The sequence below is a fragment of the Salvia hispanica genome, chromosome 4 (assembly GCF_029641045.1).
Source record: "Salvia hispanica isolate PSC_SH4W2 chromosome 4, Shi_PSC_v1, whole genome shotgun sequence".
Lineage (NCBI taxonomy): Eukaryota > Viridiplantae > Streptophyta > Magnoliopsida > Lamiales > Lamiaceae > Salvia > Salvia hispanica.
In genome coordinates this window covers 30,917,855-30,944,139 of record NC_142695.1, presented here as the reverse complement: position 1 = coordinate 30,944,139, position 26,285 = coordinate 30,917,855, and the positions used below count along the sequence as shown (strand labels likewise).

The following is a 26,285-nucleotide window of genomic DNA, read 5'->3' as shown; positions in this document are numbered from 1 at the left end:
CATAACAATCTCGATGTTACTCTTAACGACAATGATCATATGTATTTCTAGATATTGTCATCACCCTTTTATTATTTATCATTTACTATGATGTACTATAAATCTCACAACTTTCATACCACTGATGCCACAACTACTTGCGGTGAGGTAAATATTAAATAATATCTGCAATGGTTAATGATAATTTGGTCCCCCTAGAGTCGAAATCCTGCGTCTGCCACTAGGCATATGCATATGGATATGAAATCAATTATGATGTATGTTGAATATCGTGTCTGATTATATGTGCTGGTTAAAGAATATGCTTGATTGTTATGTGACGTGGAATTAAAGGTGGAAATTTATATACATTAAGTTTTGGCTCATAGACCACTATTTTTCTGGATAAGATATCAATGATGTTTTGATTAACGTGGGTCAATTGTTCACAAAGTTGGGAGTTTATTATTAAAAGATGATATGTCATAGGGTGTGACAATATGGACCAAACAGTAACTACCAGACCAAATTTTGCAGATAAGTTAAGGGTTTAGTGTTTGAAGAGACATACACAACTAGTGTGTGGGTGGTCACTGTGTGCACAGAAAGAAATAGCAGGTTCCTACGTCCAGCAAATCCGCTAGATCACACGGTCTAGGAACTCGTTGGTCGTCGGAAAATCCTGGTCGTCGGACACACAGAGCACTCCTTCAAAAACCCTCAACCACTTTACTAAACCTAGCACAGGGAAGTAGGGATCCATCCCACAGAGATGGATGCGTAATAATCATGCTCAAGGATTTGGGGATTGTTTTTGGGTTGGCTGCTGCCACGCATTTTTTTGGGTTGAGGAAATTAGACTTAAACTTGGGATTTTAAACTGCTACGCTAGCAGCTATATCTAGGAGAAACAACAAAAGCATGCATGAAAACTAAACCGAACAATCACTAGATCTGAGAAACTACCCTTATTACCTAGATCTGGGAAATAAACTGATGGTGGGGACCATAACTGAAAAAGCAGAGTACGGACGAAATGCTGGAAAAACAACTAATTAAGGTACTAACTAACAGCGACATCATCTTCTCCAACCAATTTGCGTAAAAACTCAGAAGAAAACAGCATGAGCGAAATCGGAACAGAGCAGACTGGATTTAAACAATTTTTAATGAAGAAAAATTAAGAACTAAACAGATCTACGAATGCTAGACGAAGCAAAACAGAAAGCAAACAGGAAACTCAAAATCCCTGCATAACTTGACTTCCCCTGTTCATATCCAACCTCGGACGCTAAATCCACTCCGGATCCAAGCATTCGACACAAACTCCAGCCAAAAGAAACATTTCATAACTTCAGATTTAACCAACAACCTCCGATCAACAATAACACCACCGATCTACAGCCAAATTCTCAGATCGAGCACCAAAGTAACAAAAACAGAGATCAACATGCAACTTGCCGAAATAAAAACTCTCAACAGCAGGATCAACGTAGATCAACACGAAATAACACAATTATAACGAAAACTAAAAAGTGCATAGATAATCAGTAACATTAACAGCTAAATCGACTTCCAAAAGTGAAGTTCGAACGAAATAGAGTGCAAAAGAACTGAAAGTAAATCGATTGTATCTTCGCCCTCACGCGGACGGTGTTTCGACGGAATCTCTCTGAAGAATTAACCCTTTGAAACCTAAAACTACCCCAGAACTCCCATTTCCCAAGTGTGTGTTGTGTGTGAGCTAAGAGTGAACGAAAAGGAGTGATATCTTGTGTGTTGCATGCTCCTCTATTTATAGGCGTTGAAGTGGGGCCCAGCGAGGTATAGATAGACTTTGTTGCCCTCAGCTATTGACTCCCTTCTTCAAGCCTTCTTTTCCTTAGATTCTACTCACTTCTACTTCATTTCTTCGCTAGACTATTTCCTTCAGCATCTCCTGGATCTAGCGATTCTGTCACACACCTGGCTTAGAAACCGTGTTAGACCCAGCAAAATGTAATGCTTTTCACTATATAACCGATGCATGAAATTAGCCTTATCAGTGTTCAACAATATTAACTAGTCTATGGTAATTTTACACGCGGTTAGAGACGGGCCATGGTAATTTCAACGGGCCATATTTTTCAAACCAAACACAAATGAATTATACTGGCTCAAGATATTTATCATTTTCTTTCTACTACTAACTAATCAAACAACTCCTAACTAATACTCCCTCCGTCCACGAAAAATAGAGTACATTTGCCATTTTTGGTTGTCCACGAAAAATAGAGCACATTTTGAAAAGGAAAGTTTTCAACAACTTTTCTCTTACTTTTTTCCCTTCTCTCTTACTAATAATATGGACCTCATATTCCACTAATATTACTTCCCTCTTACATTTTTTTCTTCTCTCTTATACTAATAATATGGACTTCACATTCCACTAACACTACTTCTCTCTTACTTTTTTTTTCCTTTTCTCTTACTTTATCAATTCCACATTAATACCCGTGTCATTAATGTGTCCTATTTTCCGTGGAAGAATGGAGTATTAAATCAATATATTAGAAGTAAAAGGAAAAAGTAAGCTGTTTTTATAAATTTGTTAAACAAAAAAGTTGCAGTGTATTGTCCGACAAGCTTATCAAATAAGTTTTTACTAGACAAAAAAACTGCAATGTTACTCCCTTCGTTCGTCATTAGGAGTCCCATTTCTTAGTGGAATAGGGGTTCCACTTGTATGTATTTATATTAAATTATATGTGAGTAGAATGTGCAATCCTATTACTATTTATGGTAAAAGTGAACCGGGACTCCTATTCGCGGACGGAGAGAGTATAGTCCAACAAGCTTATCAAAGAAGTTTTCATTCTCTATAAATACTAGACAAATAGAACAACAACTCAATTGTTATACAATATGGTCGATCATAGCAAATTAGTATGCATGGAGTTAAGGTGCATTGCTGGCTTATGTGATCAAGAAGCGACCTAGGAAGTTAGTTCATATAATCATGTGAGCCATACGTCAAACGTTTCAGCCGTAGCTCAATTCTAAGAGTAATCAGCCTATTGAATAGACGTCCAAATGCTCATCAAAGACCTCCAATATCTTCATCTTCGAAAGAAGTTCGCGTGAGTATCTTGCACACCACAATCGGAGTCTGGTGGAGAGAGTTATGGCCAATTTACTAAAGTCGGCCAATTTACTAAGTGAGGGCGAGTCAAGCGAACGCGCGGCCAGGCGAAATGAGACACTGAAAACGCCCGGTCGGGTGTTTTGCACGTTTTTTCACATTTGGACTGTGACACCCCTTACCCGACTAATTTAATTATCGAATAAGTGATGTCACATTTTGGTACAAATATCTAATTACTAGGAAATCCTTATCTGCTTATAGATAAATTATTTTCATTTACTTGGTAGTTTGGGTCCAATAAAGGATTTTCTCTTCGAAACCCGTTGGAAGGGGCAGGAACGATAGAATCAGACCGATTCCCGAAATGCCTTTCTGGATATTCCTCAATGTCCCGGCTATTCACGGAACGTGAGTAGCAGATGATTAATCATCTGCTTCCGGAAGAAATCCATGAATTTTTTAGGAATCCTACAAGATCGGTTCGTTCTTTTTTCTCTGATAGATGGTCAGAACTTCGTCTGGGTTCGAATCCTACTGAGAGGTCCACTAGAGATCAGAAATTGACAAACGGCTATATAACGTCTATATATATAGATACAACCTGGATAACTATTTACAAAATATAGGAATTTACCAGAAGTGTATGAAATAACTAAAATGTTCCAATTATATTACACTTCCTATACATGCTACAACTAAGCAAATCCAAAAGAATTACTCAAACGCAAAACTTTGGTTAGTGACCCAACTTGCGCAGCTAGTCTGACCACCTAATCTCAAAAATGCCAGACACCTTTGACATACAAATAACTTTATTCCTTCTCCTTCTCCTTCTCCTTCTCCATGTCCTTGTTATCTCCTAATACACAAAGCAAGGGAACAATGGCAATAAAATCGTCGAAACTACAACGGCGCCGGAACAGCCGGGCAGCTGTGACGCAGAGAAGGATGGAGGATGTCCTTGTTTTCGCACAACGGGAGAGAGATTGAGACACAGAGAGAGAAGACAGAGAAGGCGGTGGTCGGAGGATGGTGGTTGCCGGAAGCGCCTTTGCCGGCGGAGGAATTTGTGCGCGTGAGTGTAGGAAGAATGCTGTGTGTGTTTTGCAAAGTGAAATTGTGAGTAGAAGGTTCCCGTAGGTTGTGGAAGGATTGAGATAAAAATCTCATTCCCTTTAGCTTTTCCATTTATTCTCTTTATTTTAAATAATATAGTGCCAAATGGCACCCATTTGAATCAATCCAGTTAATCTAGAATTTTCTACTAAGACATATTAAGAATCTTAAACATCACCATGCTTACAAAAAAACGTTCCCATAAATATCTATGAAGAAATTTGGTTGTTTTCGTGTGAAGACAATTTTGCCCTTCTATCAATCCACAATTCAATTCTAATTTCTTTCTTTATTCACTCATCTATATTTCTGAAACTCACTAATTATAGTGCTTGATCCTTTAAAATTATTCATAATCATTTTAGTTAATTTACCCCTTTCATTAGCTTCAAACGATTATCAAAATCTTGGTTTATAAACTTTATAAATCCTTAATTTCATCACATTCAACCTTATCACCATCAACCTTATAAAGAAAATTATCATTCATATATAATAATTATTACTATTTCTAATATCAATTTATTCTCTGAGAACTCTAATTCACTGATTTTCTAATTCACTAATTAACTTAGCTGGAACGTCCCAAAATGGAGTATGAGTTTAAAAAATTGACGTGATACATGAATAGTTAAGGTGTGGTATGATTTATGGAATATTAACAAGAGTGACCTAGGTATAGGGAAGATAATTCGGTCACTAATTAACACTTAACGATTGGGAAAAAAAGTATGATTTCTCTTAATGGTGATAATACTTTGCACAACAGCGGTTGTGCTATTTATGCAGACAAAACAATTAAAAAGAAAAGAAAAATAGACAAAATAAAAGATGAAATACCTGCATTTTATTGTGTTATGGTTGTATTTCTGTGTACAGTAGGGGATCTCTAGTCAGTTAACGATAATCATAATACTACTTAGGTTATTCAATAATCGAAAAAGTATGATTTCTCTTAACGATGATAACGAGAGGCGAGATTCATAGAGTAATTGATACGATCATGGAAGCCGTGCGTCAAGGATTTCAACTACAGTTGGATTCAACTGGAAATCGTCCTATTGAGATGACATCCGAAAGCTATGAAACTACCACCATTGTCTTCGTCTTGGAAACAGCTTCGCGTGGGTATCTTGCACATCCTAATCGGAGTCCGAATGAGGGAGTTATGGCGGTTTTACGGAAGTCGCGCAGAGAAGGCCGGGAGCTTCGGGAAAAACGCCCGACCGGGCGTTTCGCTTGTGAAAATCGCCCGGGGACAGGGAAAACGCCCGGGCCGGGCATTTTGGCATGTGAAAAACGCCCGACCGGGCGATTATGCCGATTTTTTAGATTTTGTGGGCCAACTTTCTATTTTTGGACCCATAGTATAAATACCTCTTCATGTCATTTCTTTTCTTTAGGTTTTTGCTGAATTATATGCTTGAGAACTTTGTTTCCTCTTGGAGAGGGTTTCTATCCAATTCCTAGATTTAGGTTGCTTGAATCCATCAATTGCTAGTTCAAGCATGGGATTTCCATCAATTGCTAGTTCAAGCATGGATCAAGTAGAGGTATGCTTTGAGGTTTGTGGTTCCCTTGAAGATCTAGCCATGGATGCATGTTAGTATGTTGTAAGTGTCTTAGCTTGCCTCATCAATGACTATGTATCACAATTTCCACTCTATCCAATGTTACTTCTTGTTTTGATCATCTTAGTTTCCTAAATTCTTGTTGGGTTGCCATTATTGATACAATAGAAAATCTACTTCACAAAAATATTAGATCAATCACCTACAAATTGGGTAAATCCTTCAGAAATGGATCACAAAATACATGGATCCACATCATTTGGTATCTAGAGCCTAGTACCCACTAGGTGTTTGATCTATTGTTGCTTTGGGTTGGGTTATTTTTCCTTTTGTCTTTTGTTTTTGCTCTGTTTTGTTGGGATGATCGGATTGATCAATTGTGCTTAGATTAAGCTGAAATTTGGTATGTACGATCTATGTTATGTGACCTACGTACCTGAAACATTTCATCAAAAAATTCCTTAGTTTGCCTACTTAACCGTGGAGATTAACATCATTGCCCTGTTTTGGCATAGTTGGGAAAAACTATACAAAACATATCCAATCATCAAATCTTACTATATATGGCCATTTTTTCCTTGATCTAGACTTGTTTGGGAATCTATCCACCAAAATTCATCCAAATTGGGCACGGGAATCAATACCAAAAAAAATCATAAAGATCAGCCAAATTTCAGCAAAAGTGTCACCCCTTGTTTGTTTGTTTTTTTTTCTTTGACTTGCATCTTGCTAATATGTGTTTATGGCTTTGTCTTCTTGATTTTGTTGACCAAGGAGTATACCTTGATTGATCCACCTCAAGCACTTAAATCTTGGAATTGGATTTGTGAGTGTGAGTGAATCCACCTTTCTCAAAATATTCTAAGCCTTTGTCGAGAGTTATTGGGGAGTGATTTGAGGGGGGTTTGGGACATCAAGGTTGAGTTCATCTTCTTAAATTCTACTTTCTTTTATTACTAACCTCTAGGACTAGTTCCTAGTGTTTGTTTGATTTGTAGGTACTTACTCTATGCCTCCTCGCACCCGGTCCAACAAAATGGTGGGGACAAGTGCGGAAGGGGAGGAAACAAGCATGACTCACCCTATACCCGATGGGGACCTTGTGAGCATGATGGCCCGCATGATGAAGGAATTCAAACAAGAGATGATGATCCAAATGGATGTGCGAGCAAAAGAATCCATTGCTCAATCAAAAGAATCCGAAGCCCGCATGCTTGCCACCCAAAACACTTTATTTGAGGAGTTCAACACCTTGAAGGGAGGCCGCACATCTAGGACTCCTACTTCTAGGGGTAACAATCTACCTAATGTTGCCCCGGAGGAGATGATGGAAGAAGTGGTGTATGAGGGATGGCAAAGGGGGAATGATATAAATAGAGTCAATCACATGGAGAATGATCGGTTTAGGGGAAGAAATGGTGCCCGTGGCCGTTTTAAAGGTGACTATGAATCAAGGTACCATGGAGATAGGCTTGATAGAGGATATAGTGGGAAAAGAGCTCCCAAGTCTCATGGAGAGTGGTATTCTAGGAGGGTGAGAGATCAAGTTAGCCATAAGGGGTTTGAGAGGCCAATTGAAGAAGAAGTCTCATATAGAGCTCGATTGAGGCCTACCTACCCACATGGTGGTGTTGACACAAACCAAAGAGGTAACTCATCAAGTAATTTGGCTACACCCTCTTCTTTCCATTTATCACATAAGTCTCTTGATGTATATGGAAATGTCTCCTCTTCGAAGAGCTTAATCCAAATTAGTAGAAAAAAAGAACGAGAGAGAGAGAAAAGGCTTGAGAGTGAATGTGAGTCTAAAAAGCCAAGAGTGTGAGGTGCAAAAGTCAAGAGAGAGTGGTGGGGGTGAGAGAAAAGAAAAGTATCAAATGAGAGAAAAACCACAAGCACAAGTGAGTAAAGGGTGCTTATTAGATTCTAAGGTCAACCTTGGGTGGGCACCAAATGATCCTTTGCCTCTTGCCCTTGGTGAGGAAACTAAACCCTTACCCACTAACACTTCTTCTATGTCTTTTTGTGTTCATTAATTTGTAGGAAATTTAATTGAAGGCATGGAAGTGAGGCATCATGTTGTACATGGCTTGGAAACTACTCACCCGGAGAAGGAACAAGAGGAACGAGGGCAAGTGGATGAACTCCTTGCCCTAGGTTCAAGTGCACTATCCTTATCTTCTTGTGATGTTTCATTGAATGAGATTATATTAGAGAAACCCCTTTGTGTTGATAAATTTGTTATTGATGTCTTGTGTAAAAAGTGGTCTCATGAGCTTGAAACTTTGAATGCTAAATCTACCTTTGCACCATATATTGATCCTTTCTTGGTAAAATCAAGCATTGAGAGACATGGCATTTCTCTTGTGGCTTCTACCTTGAATGTTGGAGTGACTTCCTTCCATGCTAAGATGCCTAAACTTTCATTTGTTGGTAATTTTGAGCTTCATGTGTATGTGGATGAGGATACTAAGACCAAGAAGAGTAACATGGATAATGACTTTAGAACTTGGTGTTTGCTATGTCTTCATTGCAAAGTGGTTAAACCCTTCAATGGGATTGGAGTATTCTATGGCCGTTTTGTGAAGGATTTTTTCACTCATATGTCTCTTGAGGATGATGTTGTGACTAATGGCATAAAATTGCATCGTTCTCATGTTTGTGGTATTTGTTTTAAAATTGCTAGAGCAATTGTGTGGGGCTAATTTGGAAACATTTCTCATGATACTTGATGTAGTTTTTTACAAGTATCATATGCGTGGTGTTGTGTCTTGTCTCCATGTCGTGCATGAAGGTTTATGGACACATTGCTCCCTTATGTTTGATAATCTCTTGAAATTGATGGGGCAATGGGATGAAATCCATATTGATGAACTTTGTTTGTTAAATGATAATCCTTCTTGCAAACTTGATGTGTGTTGTGATGAACCTACTCTATGTGTTAAATATGGGCTTGTCAATTTGTGGAGTAGCTCTCATTTGAGCAAGAATGATGTATCAATGGTTCCTTATGGTCTTTTGTTGTTTAACCTTGAGAATATGAATCTTGTGAATAAACCTTATTCGGTTACCTTTGAATATACACACTATGAGGACCCTTTCTTGTATATGCCTAGTCTTGTTGAGAATGCCAAATCTTTTGTGAAGATGTTCAAGGATTTGGGCATCATTTGTATGAGGATGATCGAACCAAATAGAAACAAGGTGCTTGGGGCATTTGTGTTTTGGCATGTTGATTGTTTTTATTGCATGTCCATCAAACTATTCAATGGAGTTGGGATGTTTTATGGTCTATTTGTGAAGAACTTTATATCTAATGGCTTTGTTTGGGACTACATTGTGAAGGAATGCCTATGTTTATTTGCACATATATCTTATACCTATATTGTGAGGTTGTTTGAGTTTTGTTATGAAGGGTATCTTGATGATTTTGTCTTGATTTCTTATGGGAGGGATTTGGACATGAAAGGAATCATTAATTCGTGCTCTCATGTTTATTGTCACTTGGCCTTGAGCTTGAGGGAACATGATTCTGGAGGCCCACACAACGTCTTTGGTGTATTATTGTCTCTTAGAGCCGTTAGTGGTCTTAATCCTTTTCATCATACTTTCATATTTGATTTGCTCTTTTTCCATTCCATAGGTGTATGAAATCCGGATTTGAGGAAAAATCATTTCCAAGGAGGGGAGGATGATATGACCACGAGTGCTAGACGTCAAGGGTCTTCATTTTGGCGTGAGCCATGGGTTGATTGGGGCCCAATGATGAAAGAGAAGAAAAGCCAATGGTCCAACAAAGCTAGAGGGATTCCCGATGAGGCAATGAATAGAGACGGCTCGGATTTGAGGACAAATCCTTTCCAAGAAGGGGAGGATGATACGATCATGGAAGCCGTGCGTGAAGGAATTCAACTACAATTGGATTCAACTGGAAATCGTCCTATTGTGATGACATCGGAGAGCTATAAAACTACCACCATTGTCTTCGTCTTAGAAACAGCTTCGCGTGGGTATCTTGCACATCCCAATCGGAGTCCAAATGAGGGAGTTATGGCGGTTTTACGGAAGTCGCGCAAAGAAGGCCGGGAGCTTCGGAAAAACGCCCGACCGGGCGTTTCGCTTGTGAAAATCGCCCGGTGACAGGGAAAACGCCCGGGCCGGGCATTTTGGCATGTGAAAAACGCCCGACCGGGCGATTATGCCGATTTTTTAGATTTTGTGGGCCAACTTTCTATTTTTGGACCCATAGTATAAATACCTCTTCATGTCATTTCTTTTCTTTAGGTTTTTGCTGAATTATATGCTTGAGAGCTTTGTTTCCTCTTGGAGAGGGTTTCTATCCAATTCCTAGATTTAGGTTGCTTGAATCCATCAATTTCTAGTTCAAGCATGGATCAAGTAGAGGTATGCTTTGAGGTTTGTAGTTCCCTTGAAGATCTAGCCATGGATGCATGTTAGTATGTTGTAAGTGTCTTAGCTTGCCTCATCAATGACTATGTATCACAATTTCCACTCTATCCAATGTTACTTCTTGTTTTGATCATCTTAGTTTCCTAAATTCTTGTTGGGTTGCCATTATTGATACAATAGAAAATCTACTTCACAAAAATATTAGATCAATCACCTACAAATTGGGTAAATCCTTGGGAAATGGATCACAAAATACATGGATCCACATCATTTTTGTGATCCATTTCCCAAGGATTTACCCAATTTGTAGGTGATTGATCTAATATTTTTGTGAAGTAGATTTTCTATTGTATCAATAATGGCTACCCAACAAGAATTTAGGAAACTAAGATGATCAAAACAAGAAGTAACATTGGATAGAGTGAAAATTGTGATACATAGTCATTGATGAGGCAAGCTAAGACACTTACAACATACTAACATGCATCCATGGCTAGATCTTCAAGGGAACCACAAACCTCAAAGCATTCCTCTACTTGATCCATGCTTGAACTAGCAATTGATGAATTCAAGCAACCTAAATCTAGGAATTGGATAGAAACCCTCTCCAAGAGGAAACAAAGCTCTCAAGCATATAATTCAGCAAAAACCTAAAGAAAAGAAATGACATCAAGAGGTATTTATACTATGGGTCCAAAAATAGAAAGTTGGCCCACAAAATCTAAAAAATCGGCATAATCGCCCGGTCGGGCGTTTTTCACATGCCAAAATGCCCGGCCCGGGCGTTTTCCCTGTCCCTGGGTGATTTTCACAAGCGAAACGCCCGGTCGGGCGTTTTTCCCGAAGCTCCCGGCCTTCTCTGCGCGACTTCCGTAAAACCGCCATAACTCCCTCATTCGGACTCCGATTGGGATGTGCAAGATACCCACGCGAAGCTGTTTCCAAGACAAAGACAATGGTGGTAGTTTCATAGCTTTCGGATGTCATCTAAATAGGACGATTTCCAGTTGAATCCAACTGTAGTTGAAATCCTTGACGCACGGCTTCCATGATCGTATCAGTAATGCATAGTTGAGAGAGCTTTGGGAGTAGAAGATGTTTTATATTTCTTTTTGATAATTCGCAATGTAATTTAGCACCTCAATATATGGGTGTGAATTTTCCTATCTATGAAAAATACAATCAATTGTAATCAATCTATTCTAGGACAATATGTAATTGAATCAATCTTAGTCAATCAATTATTCTCCTCATTATTCTGCAATGTTCTCTCCTCTTAATATGTTTTTACACTCCCCTTCAAGTTGAGCAATGTAATCTCGATGCTTAACTTGCCTAGCATTTCTTTGAAGACCTTTGGGTGAACTGCTTTGATTAGTATATCCGCGAGTTGTTCCTCAGATCGGACAAAGGGGAATTCAATGATGCCTCCTTCAAGCTTTTCTTTGATAAAGTGCCGATCAACCTCCACGTGCTTCGTTTTGTCTTGTTGCACTAGATTTTCCGAAATACTAATGGCCGCCTTGTTGTCGCAGAACAATTGGCTCTTCTGAGTAATTGGAAAGCCAATTTGTTTGAGCAATCTTCTTAGCCATAGGATTTCCATGAGTCTGCTTTTCATTCCTTGGAACTAAGCTTCAGCGCTTGACAGAGCTACAACCTTTTGTTTCTTACTCCTCCAAGTAACTAGGTTGCCCCCGATAAAGGTGAAGTATCCTCCCGTTGATTTCCTATCCACTGGATTGCTCGACCAGTCAGCATCGGTGTATCCATCGACCTCTAAGTCTTATCTCTTTGCTAGGAATACTCCATAGCCTACAGTACCCTTCAGGTATCATACAATCCTCAAAGCGGCCTCCATATGATTAGCTTGAGGTCGATGCATGAACTGACTCACTATGCCCACTGCATATGAGATGTCGGGTCTGGTGTGTGAAAGATAGATAAGTTTTGCAACAAGTTGTAGATATCTTTCCCTCTCTGCGAGATCGACTCCTTCTTCCAGTTTCAGGCCATGGTTGGGAATCATTGGAGTGTCTGCAGGTTTGCATTCAAGGAGACCAGTTTCTGCCAGCAAGTCTAGTACGTACTTCCTTTGTCTTAGGAATATTCCGTGTTTGGATCTCAACACTTCTATTCCCAAGAAGTATTTCAGTGCTCCTAGATGAATTTGAACAAGTTCTCCTTCAAACTCTGAATTTCTTTCACATCGTCTCCAGTAATAATCATGTCATCAACGTAAATAATCAGACATGTTACCTTGTTGTCTCTCCTTTTTGTGAAGAGTATGTGGTCAGAATGGCTTTGCTTGAATCCATATTTAGTCATTGCCTAGCAAAATCTTCTGAACCAAATTTGCGGAGACTGCTTTAACCCATACAATGTCTTCCGTAGTCGATAGATTTCTCCTTCTCCATACTCTTCCGAGAATCCTAGGGGAACTTCTATGTAAACCTCCTTATTGCTTTCCAAATCTCCATGGAGTAATGCATTTGTGACATCGAACTGGTGTAGAGGCCAATCTTTGCACACTGCTACATATAGTAGGGCTCGCACAATTTCCATCTTAGCAACTGGGGAGAATGTTTCTTCATAATCAACTCCATACACTTGCGTGTATCCTTTCGCCACAAGTCACGCCTTGTATCTCTCGATTGAACCATCTGCTCTTCTTTTTATTGTGAATATCCATCGACATCCAACTGGCTTCTTTCCTTTGCGCAATGTGCGTTTCTCCCATGTGCCATTTTTTACAAGGGCATCAATCTCCTTTTTGGCTTCTCTCCAATGTTTGTGCTTTCTAGCCTCTTCAAATGATAGTGGGATTTTTTCCTCCTCATATAGGGCAGCTTCGAATGGCAGAGCCATTTATGATAGATGACCTTGAGCAATATTTGATACTGCATATTTTGCCTTTCTCCCTTTCCAATCTAGTGAGTATCAAACTTCGTAAATTTCTGAAAACCACACAAAAAGATAAATTAAAACTTTGCAATTCTTATGCCTACTCCATTTTGAGTGTTGGTGAGATTTAACTTTGGACCTTTAACCACAGTAATAACCACGCAGCTACTAACCTATATCATCCTCAGAAAGCTATTTATCTATAATAAATTAACTTCGAGGAGAGATCCCTCTTGTACTCCTGGGAGGTAATTCATATGGTTCTCCAGTAACCTCATTTCTTCCACTTGTTCCACATTCTTCATTATTGTTCCTATCAATATAAGTCTGTTGTGAAGGTTTTATGAAAATCTGAACTGTTTACCTCAGGAATCAAAGAAGGGGATAATGGTTGGACGACGTCACCTTGCTGTTCGTTCTGTATCACAGGGCTTGACGGCCCGGCGGTGCTGCTAACTTCCTCTGTTGGACCAATGATAAGGCTCATTTCATGCATCGGTTATGGGGTTAAATTATGTGATTTTAATGAACTAACACACGTTTAAAAGTTTAGGTGGGTAGAGAATCTACTAGGCCAAGGGAACGGATGAAAAATCTACAAGGCAGAGGAAACCGAAGAAAATGGAGTGAAGAAGTCAGCTTGCAACCGGACCCAGGGGATTACAGGAGCAAAGGCGGGAGTAGAGGTGTTAACTGGGCCGGGCCGGCCTGGCCCAGCGACTTTTAAGCCCAGCCCGGGCCAGGCCCATGTCGGTGGCGGTCCGGGCTGGGCCTGGGATTTGATCTAAATAATGGGCCCAGTCTGAGCCCGGGCCCAGTTGGTAAGTGGGCCGAGCTGGGCCGGGCCGGGCCGGGCCTGCGCTGGGCCAAGTCAAAATTTTCATTGTGCACACTTAACATTAATTAATCTATATAAAAAATACATAGTTTAATCAAGATTATGCTTCAATTTAATATATTCCAAACGCATAAATGTAATATAATTCCATAAAATTAGTTATCATAACATATTATAATTATGGAACGATTTTGAATTGAGAGAAATCAATTATCTACTAAAATCTATAATTATGCAAATCAATTAACCATTAATATTTATAATTATGCAAATCAAATGTAATTATGGAAATCAAACTTGTTATAAGTTTTAATAGGTTGACTAATTAAATTAATTGATTATTTTTGCATAATATCATTAATAAAATTTATGATTATCTAACAAATATAAAATAAGCATGCATCTTGTAACACCCAAAAAAAAAAGCCCTTAGTCGGAAATTGATTTTCCGATTAGGAAACTGGAGAATCAAGACTCTTGCCGAATAATTCGCTATTGAAAATAGTGGTTGTAACATCCCAAAAGTGACCGACCCTAGACGGAATTTGTTATTTCAATTGAAAAATTTGAAGAAAAAAGTAAAAAATAAAATAAAATTCATAATTATTGTAAGTTTATAATGTTATGAGAATTGAGATTTTGAAATATTATATTGAGTTTTGTTTGTGTACGAGGAAATTTAGTATTGGGATTAATACAAAGGTAACATTGAAGAGTAGAAGAAATTAAATAGATGTTGGGTACATATTGAATTAGATGCCTATAACTAAAGAATTGTATATGAAATAATTTAACTATCCTCTTCTCAATCAAAGTGGCGTGTAATGAGGAGAAAATAAGCTTCAACTTGAAACCTTAATCTAGATTAGTCTAGAGAAATTGAGTAATTCTTAAGTGATGAAAGAGTGCCACATGTCATAGGTTTTTACCATTTGTTAATATAAGACTTTTTAAAAATACCAAATGCAACTTTCTCTCCCTCACTCTCTCTCGATATTTTTTTTTCTCCCTCAAAATAAACCACAGCTTCCATTATCTTGAACCTCCATAACTAATTTTTCTCGAATTGTCAAGTTTATCTGCGGATCGGTTGAATCACTCATGCAATCGACAGGTTTATCAAGGTATTACATTACATTGACCTAGCTTACTCCTGAAGCATATAAATTAATGAAACCTTAGGAATTGTGAATTGTATATATGCGATTTTTGGGATTAAGATAGGAGATGAATTCAACCTTTGATTCTATTGGTCAATAGAGGTTTGTTGGTGGTGATTTAGTAGGTTTTTATGTTGGAAATGGAAGAATGGTTCACTTGTTCTTCCTGGCTGTAGTGATCGACACCATAATTGGTTAGGATTTGTTTAGAATTGGACACTAGATTGGAAAATAAGCCTAAAGTGATTTTATTAAAAATTATTATGATGATTTAGTATACTTCTGAAATTTTGTCAGTAGGCCTAACTTACTAGTTTAGGATTTTGGTTAATCATATTTCTAAATACAATTAACATATGTCAATATTGGGATGAATTAAGCTTAACAATGGAGTTTTTTTTAAGCGATGATTAGAGTCGAGATGCTATTATTTAGCATAATGATCAAAATTAAGAGGAAACTAGGTTGATAAGATTAGCGAATTTAGTTAGCAGTTTTGATCATGAGGGTATAGTTTAAGTAGAGATATTGAAGTATCTTATTGAGAACTTTCGAAGCAAGATTAGTAATTTTTAGAAATTAGTACATAAGTGTATACATTCTGTGAATAGTGGTGTGAATATGAATTTGATATGTGCTTGAAATCATAATGTACATAAGGTGTGTGATTAATCTGGGAATTAATTGGAGTCTTTTGGTATAATTAGGGAATTTATGAAATTAACCCATAAATAGTATCTTGTGAATAGCAAAAGAATATTTGGTGTTTCTATTTGAAAGTTTTAATGAGAGAAAATGGATAAATAGTGAATTTATATTACAAATGATAACATACAGATTGAATGTAATTAATATGAGTTGCTTATGAGTAGAATATAAGGCGGAGGATTATGGACGGTGGTAAAATGATGGGATAAGGATTGGAAGAGAAAAGGGTGTGAAGTGACTGGAACGTAAAGGTGGTCAAATGGATTATGCTCATAAGCCTGACAGGTAGCATGCTCAGCACTTAAATGGCCTAATTCTCTTATGTGCTTTAATGTGCTTATTATATGACATATTATCTTGGTAAATTATGAGTAATTATGTGATAGAAGACTTATGAAGCAAAATATGAGAATATGATGATTGAATGATTTGGTAATATAATATGCAAATGGAAGAATATGATTGTGACTGTAGATAAATGTGGAAATGAGCATTAAGGTGAATATGATAAATGATATATGATGATGAGATGTATACAAATATGATTACATGTGATGAGGTCTGATTTGTCTTGTGTTATGTTGGATATAAGTATTGATACAAAAATAAGTATATTTGACTGTGTTTATGCCCCGTGCTTGAGTGTATTCTGTGGGTACAATTGGCGTGTCATAGGACTGCAGCGCTGCATAATCTGAGATCACTCATCTTCTGGACGATCGAAGTGAGGATCGTTCTGATCTGTCTGATATCTGATATCTGATTATCTGTCTACACCCTAAATGGGTGGTCTGTGTGGAGTCCTCTCGAGGACAAAATCCGCTTTTGCATCTGATTCTGATATTCTGATTCTGATTTTTTTTCTGATCTGGTTAGTGTACCCTAGTCTGTCACTAAGCACTTAATGGGGCAATATGTGTTTGATTATGTGAAAATGTTTGTGATCTATATGTGTTTGTGTGTGAAATAATAATTTGTGATACGCATTTTACTTTGTATTCTACCCTGTTGGTTTACGAAGTGATATATAATTATAAATCTGGTAAATTCCATAAATCCCATGAGATAGAGGATGATGACTGTTGATCATATGTTCTGGGATTGATCTTACTCATTGTTGGTTTCTGGGCATGGATAGTTATTGGGGAAATACTGCTTAAATTATGTTAGAAATTAATAAAATGAAAATAATATGATAGAGGTGGTGATAATTGGTAAATAAAACAATTTTAGAATTTTTTTAGTTGTATGATTATTACTTGAAGAGAATTTTGGCTTAAGTGTTGATTGTGCTACAGGTTAGTTGGTATTGAAGAGTACCAGTCGATATTTGTTCATTTCTGTCTCAGCGCTGCATCTTTGGTGGATCACTTAGCTCTATTAGAGATAGATCTTTCGAATCGTTAGTTGTGGCATGTTAGCACTAAATTCTGTACTAAGTTATTTCCGCTGTAAATGTAAATATTAAATAATCATTTAAGTATTTGGTTTTGAATGGTTTTCAAAATGAAAATTTTGAATTTGCTATACTTGACGGGTGACATTACCTATTCGGCCTGCCGACGCCGAGTAGGGGGTGTTACACATCTAACAATATATTAATAGAGATGGATGTGAATGAAATAATATCTAATCTTCATTGTAGACTCATATACATATATACTACTCCACTTAGGCATAATTTATATATACATACATATTACAATTTTCATAAATATAGATAACTAATCAATCACTATATTTATGGAACTATATTTGGTAGAAATAAATTATTAACAACTAATCTTTTTATTATACATATCAGAACAATTATACCACAATCAATTCTAGGATCCTCTATATCTAAAAAGAAGATAGTCAGTAACTATTCTCTATAATTATGAAAATCAAATTTATTAGTATAAGTTTTGATTTAAGTTGAGTAATAATTGATTAATTGAATATTTTTGCATAGTGTTATTAATAAATCTGTAGATATCTTTAACATATACAACAAATATTAACCATACGTCTAATAGTAAATTAATATAGTAGATATGGATATGATATTGGTATATTAATATAGTAGATATGAATATGATATTAGTATGTTATTATGTTATGCTTAAATAAGTCCATGGAAAGAACTAAAAATATAGTAGTACAATAAAACTAAGTAAATAAGTTAGATTATGTTGGGCTGGGCCGGGCCTGGGCTGGTTCTGGGCTCGGGCCGGTCCTGGGCCTGGGTCGGGCTTTGTGTGGGCCTGGGCACGGGCCGGTCCTGGTTTTGTAAAAAGGCCCAATTGGAGCCCGTTTCATCTACTCGGCCCAGCCTAGGCCCGCTTCATTTCATTGATTGGCCGGGCCTGGGCTAGACCATACTGGGCCTGGGCTGGGTCGGCCCGACTCATTTGACATCTCTAGGCGGGAGCAGCTATGAGTAGAAAAACATCTTTTGAGCTGTGGGCCTCAACTATAAATAGAGACACAACATGAAGTCCGAGCCTCAACTATAAATAGAGAGTACCCTAGAAGTCCGAGCCTCAACTATAAATAGAGACACAACATGAAGAGAGGCATAATTCATTAAGCTCACACATTCATTTTTCGGTCTTAGCTCACTTCCTCTTCACTCCACATATTTCTCTGCGCACTTAGCTTCTATGGGGTAAATTCTGGGAGTTCGCGGTGGTCTAGTTAGTTTCCGTGGTGTAACACCGTCCTTACGAAAGGAGAAGATACAATTGGTTATTTTCTATGATTTTGAGCTGAGACTTCATCGTTTTAGAAGATCAATACTTGATATTTCTGTGTTGAACCTTTAATTTAGTAGTTATGGAAGTTGTTGTTTTCATTTCAACTAATTCTAATGTTTGATTATTGGAATTTACTGATTTGGATGCTTTTCGCAATTGATATTTGATTTGGAGTTTAGATCGGGTTGTTCGGAGTTGATTTGTAGTTGAATCGGTTGAATCTGAATTGAGGAGTGTGGATCTAACGTATCGGAGTTGGTTTTTGTTGATCTGAGTTGAATTGTTGATCCGAGTTGTGAATCTGAGACGTAATGTTCTGAATTTTGCATGGTTATGGATGTTTACTATTGTCTGCTTATTTTGCTCGGCCTAGTAGTTTAGATCTAGTAATTTTGTGCTTAATCGTAATGTTTGAAGTCAGATTTAAGTTTGCTCTATTTTCACATGCTTGATGCTCTGTTTACGTTTCTGTTTACTCAGCTCGTTGAAGAAGATGAAGGTAGAAGTTAGTAAGAAATCGGATCTGGCAGTAGCCGTGTTTACTTTCTGCAGCTTTTCTGTCGTCATAGCTAATTCGGGAAAATGGTCCCCACTGCATGTTTACGTATTGTTTAGCTGTTTTCAGAACTCTGGTTACCTGACCTAGTAGTTTAGTGATTGAATTTCTTTAGTTAAATTTCATTTCCGTTAGTCATGCACGCGTACGTACTTTTCCTGTTCCCTAGGTCTAATAGATAGGTTAGTTACCTTTAAATTACTATAAGTCTAGTAGTTTAACAAGTCTTAACCCATGAGTTGCGTGGCAGCAGCCAACCCCTTCCAAATCCTCTGAACACTTGCTTACACCTCCATCTCAGTGGGATCGATCCTTACTACCATGTACTAGCCAATAGTAAATGGGTTAAGGTTTTGATAGTGATTGAGAGTATCCCAACGACACTTTCAGATAGTTTTAAGATTAGCTAGGCCTAGCGATTGAGTAAATCCTCTGGACTTATTTGATCTGCACCTGCACACATACATATCATACTACTCGCCAGTCCACTTCAACCAACGTCTGTGACAGGGATTGGCTGGGACTCTCTCCCCTGTCTGGTTTCCCCTTGGATGTGGTTCTCCCCCTAAGTGGTTTTCCTGTGGGCTGATATCCAATAGCCAATCTAGGAGGTCATCGTTTGGACTCTTGTCTAAAGGTTGAGTCTCAATCTGACTACTAGATTGGCTGTAGAAGTATTCTCCCTCCACAAAGTCACAATTCATGGTGGTGTGCATCCGCCGAGTTGTCGGGTCATAGCATATGTAGACTTTCTGATTTTTTCCATAGCAAAGAAAGACACACTTAAGGGCACACATGTCAAATTTGGAACGCTCGTGCTTTGGGATTTGAACAAAGGCTGAACAGCCAAACACCCTGGTTCAAGAGATAAGGATGAGGGGATTTCGAAGTGGTTTGAAAAAATATCTAAAGGAGTTTTGAAGTTAAGGGTTCTAGTGGATAAGCAGTTTCTAAGGTATACAGCGGTGGCTATAGCTTCATGCCAAAAAGATTTTAGTATTCTGGATTCAATTAAGAGGGCTTGGGTAATTTCAAGTATATAACGGTTTTTCCTCTCCGCTACCCCATTTTGCACCGAGCGTATGCACATGAAGTTTGATTGACTAATCCCTTTGTCCTGAAAAAGGCTTACATTTTATTATTGACAAATTCCCTCCCCCCCCCCTCCATTGTCGGACATAAGGATTTGGATGCTGTGATTATACTAAATTTGAATAAGGTTATAGAAATCAATGAACTTATCAAAAACTTCAGCTTTATTTTTTTAAAAATAGATCCAAGTCATGCGAGAGTAATCATCAACAAAAAGCACAAAGTACCGAAAATCTTGTCCCCCAGGGATAGTGGCAGGACCCCACACAACAGAATGTACTAAAATAAAAGGAGATTTCATTTGAGTATTGTTCAACTTGAAAGAATATCTATGGTTTTTGGCCAATACACAAGTATCACAATTGAAAGAGTTCATAGAAGTAACTAATTCAGGAAAAAGTAGGTGAAAATATCCCAGGGATGGGTGCCCTAACTAATGATGCCACATCCAAGCCTGCATGTCTGTCGGTCCGGGAGTCAGCATCATCACAGCACTCTTTTGGGCTCTCGTACACATAATACATTCTGCGTCGCTCAGTGCCACACCCAACTATCGTCCCCGTCTTGATATCATGCAACATGCAAAAATTGAGGTTGCATTAGCAATTTAATTTACAGTTAAGCTCCTTAGTCACATGACTAATAGATAAAAGTTTGTGGGACAATGACGGAACATAAAGGCAATTAGATAGACATAGAGTGAGCGAGATATTTATCGTGCCTGCCACCATAACTCATGCTAGGTCCCCACTGGCAGTTTGGACAGAGGATTTTCTAGAAGTGGAGATAGATAAAAAATCTGAGGCTTCAAATGATATTGTACCTGTTGCTCCACAGTCAAAGATCCAATGGGGGTCTTTCGGGCCTGATGTGGATGTAGAGGAACATGTCATGGCGTCGAAGGAGTTTTTACAAGGGATAGATGCCTGGGATATAACATTTTCGGAAGGCTGGGGGTTAATTTGCAAGGTTTTGGCGATGTGGGGGCCAGTCTGCAATAATGCAGAATTATGGGGTATGTATTTGGGACACTGATGTGGTATGGGGGTCAGTGGGGAATTTATGGGAAATGTGGGGTGTATTATGTGAGGGGGTCGGGATTTAGGGCTGGTGGATTTTTGGTTATTAGTGGGGTAGGTTTGGGTTTCGATGAATTGCGAGTATTTAGGGCAATTTTTGCCCTAATTTGTAAAATCCCCACCGTCTCACCTTTGCTTGTGGGAACCCTAGGCGCCTTCTTCATCCGTCTTCCGCCGTCAATGGCGTTCCTAACCGGAGATACTGTACCTTCTCACCACGTTTTCACCATGGAGACAGATGCAATGGTCGGCTTCTCCTCTGCTTGCCCCTCGCTGCTACCTCCGCCGCTGCCGCTCACCGATTTTTCGATGTAGGTGGCGTGGTCGATGGCAACAGCGACTGAAGCCCTTTCGTCTCCACTATTTCGGCTGGACTTACGGGTTTGCCTCTCCTTCTTCATATCCTCCCACCACTCCGGGAACCCGTGAATGTGAAACCATATGTCTTCTGTATGCTTTTTACCTCCGCAGTGGCTGCACACCAACTTGCTCTTGTCTTCCTCCTTTCGGTAATTAGGGTTCCTCGGTGGCTGGTGATTTTGTGCGTTGGGTGTTCGATTTCTGTCGAACACGGCAAGACCTACTACGATTCCAGACTCATGGGGTTCTGTATTCAGCAATTTTTCATTTACAGACTCTCGTCTACCAGTCTGTAAGCTTTTCTGGCTGTTGTTATTAGATTCATATTTAGGATCTCCCTTTTGATTTTATCATATCTATCATCTAATGCCCATACGAACTGATACAATCTGTGTCTCTCTGAGTATTTTAATTGTACTTTTCGATGTTGGACGGAGTGTTCATCGGGTTTGGATCTCGAGTATCAATAGAGATCCATAAATCTTGAAGTTTTTGCCATAAGTTCTCCGGTGACAGATTTCCTTGTTTCATACTGTAAGCTTGTCTGGGCAGGTCTGAAATTTGGAATTGATCTGCGCCGCTTCCGTACGTTGCTGCCAGACTTTCCCATAAGTCGTAGGTTGTTTCGTACTGGGAGACTTCATTGACGAGGCTGCTATCGATGTTGTTTATGATCCAATTGAAACAACAATCGTCTCGTTGCTTCCATAAATTGTAACTTTGGTCGGTTGTTTGGGGAGGGTCTGTAACTCCAGATATGTGAGATGCCAGACCTTACCCCCGAATGGCCCGTCTCATCAGTTTTGCCCATAGGGGATAATTGTCCCCGTTGAGCTTTTCTACCAGGCGCACCTCGCCTGTCGGCATCGCCTAGCGGTTATGAGTTGGTTGTTTTTTGTGAGGGGTGTCAAATTCAATATCTGACATATTGCTGGTTATTTGTGTTTTGCAGGCTTCAAAGGGTCGGAAAGGTACTCGAGACTGTGATAATATTTTTCTGAGTCTCAGGCCCGGATAAACCTGCTCTAATTATCTATGGAAAATACAATCAATCGTAATCAATCTATTCTAGGACAATGTGTAATTGAATCAATCCTAGTCAATCAATTATTCTCCTCAATTATTCTGCAATCTTCTCTCCTGATATGTTTTGACAATTTCAACATACATGTGATATTCCGTTTAAGTCTCAATTGTCATAAAAATTGGGTGGACTTAGAGAAATTTTAGAAAGAATGACACTTTGTAACTGCCTAATGCAGTGAACATACCTTTTTCAATACCATGTTGAAGCCCAACAAAAATAATAATCCCTAGGACATGCATACAATTTTGGTTTAAACCGGATCAATTAACAAATATATTCTTGAAATTTAAGCTGTCACTATAATGTACTAATGATTTGGTATAAAATAGTATTCCCTCCGTCCCATAAAAGATGTCACACTTGAGGTTTTGTTTTGTGTGTTAAGTGAAGAGAGAAAATATAATTTGTATAATAATGTGAGTGAGAACTTTTACAAAAAATGGAAATGTGACATCTTTATTGGGACAAATTAATAATGAAAGTGAGACATCTATTATGGGACGGAGGGAGTAATCAATATATAACTAATAAAATAATTCAAAACTTAATAAAACGAATGAATTAGAGTCTATGTCCCGTTGAAATAGGTTATTCAGAGTTGACATAAATTTTAATGTGCAGTTGGTAAAGTAAAAGAGAATGAAAAAAAAAAAGTAGTTGAAATTGTTTAATGGATGGTGGAGCCCATAAATGATAAAGTAAAAGAGAATGAGAAAAAACAATAAAATGGATATGGGCTATTCCCCCGTATCTGAAAACCTGACAATTATTTATCCCTAAAAATTTGTCACCTTTCACTTTTACTATTTTTGGTAGTGGACCTACATTCCAATATTAATTTCAACCTACTTTCTATCACATTTTTTGAAACCTGTGCCGGATCAAATGTGGACAAATTATTAGAGATAAAAGTTCAACCCTAGCCCTAAAAGGTCGGGTTTCGGACTAGTGACTCGGGATCGATGGGTTCTAAAGGTGGACCTTTAGAACGAGTGCGCATACAACCTGAGAAAAGAAACACCAAGATTAGAGAACTCAAAAATAAAAATAAAAATAAAGCAAATAAAATCTAGACTAATAATCTCAATTATTATCACGATATTAAGCTCTAACGACACAAAATTGTCCCCGGCAACAGCGCCAAAAACTTGACTCATCTCCCGAGTTTTATTGCATTAAGGTGTGAATTATTCTTATTTCCAGATTAATTATTTCATCTCCCGATTAATCTAATTAATCCTACACAATCAAGTGGTGATCAAGCAATTGAAATGAAGAAACCCAAGAATAATCAAATAACTACAAGAGCAAGGTAAGAACAAAATTAATTCGATAAAAACTATGGAATCAATGTATCATCACCAAGAATTCTACAAGAAATGTTTAGCTACTCATGTTCCTCAAAAATACCATGTTTGAAATAAAGAATTCAATGAAAGACATAAGAGATGGATACTAAGAACTCCTGTGGAATGAATCTAGGAATGAAGTCTTCAATCTTCCGATATAGAGTCTTCAATCTTCCGATCTAGAGTCTTCAATTCTCTCTCTTAAAGTGTTCTTGGGGGGGTGTGTGGGTGATGGAGGCGGTAGGTGTTGAATCCCTCTTAACCCTAGCCTTTTTCCTCTTTTTCTTTTCTCAAAAATCGTGTTTTCTGCAAATTAATTCGCCAAAACAGTGCACCCGGCCGCGTGAATTAATAATACACTGTAAACTGTAAATTCACCCAGCCGCGTGAAGTTTTTTGACCCCTTTCTGACTCTTTCGGCGCAAAATTACAGTACCCATCCGGGTGAATTTACAGTGTAATAATTCACCCGGCCGCGTGTAAGTTTCTGGAGAGCGCAGTGTTCTTGTAACGGCCATAACTTCTTCTAACGAACTCCGATTGAGGCGTTCAAGATACTCACGTGAAACTCTTTCAAAGACGAAGAGATTGATATGAATTAGAGGCTGATTGGACTTCAAAATCTCCAGTAACCATTGTCTCAAACCAAGGCTGTTGCAACTCCACATAATTTTATACCTTTTTCTACACATTCTTAACAAAATGGTCAACATACCAACATAATAGAGAAGGAGATATAAACACGTCCAATAATAGACAAAATATGATCAATTCATACAAAACCACCCTCTAAAACCATGTAAAATCCAAGTATGCCAACTCCCCCAAACTTACATAATTGCTAGTCCTCGAGCAATGAAAAAATAGAACTAATAGAAGACTTGGATTTAAAGGGGTTTAGACATCATCATTGTTTTAAAGAGTATGGAATAAAAGAGCATATCACAATACAAATTCTATCAAGTCAAGTTTGGAATAAAAGTGCACTTTTACTACTAAATCGTATATCACCTTGGATCCATGCTTCTCTCAAGATATGTGTATGTGTATCTCACTCTAAAAAGTGTATGTATAGAAATAATACTCTCAAATCAAAATACAAGTAGTGTTTATCATAGGCTTGCTCAAAATCAAACATCTTCTCTACTAGAATGTGAAAGTGAATTTAAAATCAGAAAGGACTTATTAAGGTTGTAACGTGGCTCTTTGGACGGTAGGGAAAATTTAGGCTTAAGTGGCTGAAAAGTATAAGAAGCACAAGTACCCACATACTAAACTCCCAACAAAAGACCATTTCCCAATACAAATCTCAGATAAGTAAGACTTTGTCGAACTTCTTCCTCTCATCTAGTCTCCACTTATTTAGAAACCCAACCAATAATTCTTCTAGACTTCGTCTAGCTTATACCCTCTACAAATTTATTGGTTTTTTTTGTTTTGTTCCTCTAGACTTCTTCTAGCTTATACCTCCATTATTATTATTTTTTTTACAATTCCCCATATGTGCTTCCAAGTTTGTAGGCTTATCACTCTTGACGGTGACTTAAACAATTATTTGACATTGTGACACTTTTTAGGCTAGGAGGGCTAACTAGGGATTAAGACAAAAAATATATACACTTGTGAAGGGAAGAACAAAGAATGCCTAACGTCATCTCCTAAATTCACATTCACTATGTAGATTTAATATGATTAGGAGCAAGTTCTAGAAACAACAACAAGCATATGATAAAATCACACAAAAATGAAGTTTTGGCTCAAATCTCACTCGGGTAATAGCATGAATCAAGGCAAACAAGCAATTCGTTACTTATGCACCTATTACTCAAATTCTTAAGTCAAAAACCATGATAACTTAACAGATGGATGAAGTTTTTATCATTAACAACTAGTCTTTAACCCAAGAAATTAAAATTCAAACAAGTTCAAATTCAATTCCACAACAACCAAAACCAAAACAACTCACAGAGGTCTAAAGCAAAACAAATCTACCCTAAAACATAAATAAAAGCAACAAAAGACATCTAATCAATTTGAAACAAAAATAAAGCAGTAAAATACCTCATAAGGCTCACTATCCACCATATCACCCCCCAAACTTATTCAAGACTATGCAAAGAATAAGTTTGAAAAGTTGGTGGAGAAGGGTGACTTATATGATAGGCAAACTAAATCGAAAATAATCTAAAAGTTACCTACTAGGGGTTACCTCCC

The 26,285-nt window shown here is 37.9% G+C and overlaps 2 long non-coding RNA genes across 2 annotated transcripts; both read left to right on the top strand.

Annotated features, from left to right (window-relative positions):
- The first annotated feature begins 14,907 nt into the window (after positions 1-14,907).
- On the top strand, positions 14,908-17,339 carry LOC125193646 (uncharacterized). Its single transcript, XR_007171604.2, has 3 exons — positions 14,908-15,066; positions 15,975-16,095; positions 17,109-17,339. It is a non-coding gene; the product is annotated as an uncharacterized LOC125193646 (long non-coding RNA).
- A 4,007-nt stretch (positions 17,340-21,346) lies between these two features.
- Positions 21,347-22,010, top strand: LOC148928431 (uncharacterized). The gene is made up of 2 exons (XR_016137789.1): positions 21,347-21,656; positions 21,793-22,010. It is a non-coding gene; the product is annotated as an uncharacterized LOC148928431 (long non-coding RNA).
- The last annotated feature ends 4,275 nt before the right edge of the window (positions 22,011-26,285 follow it).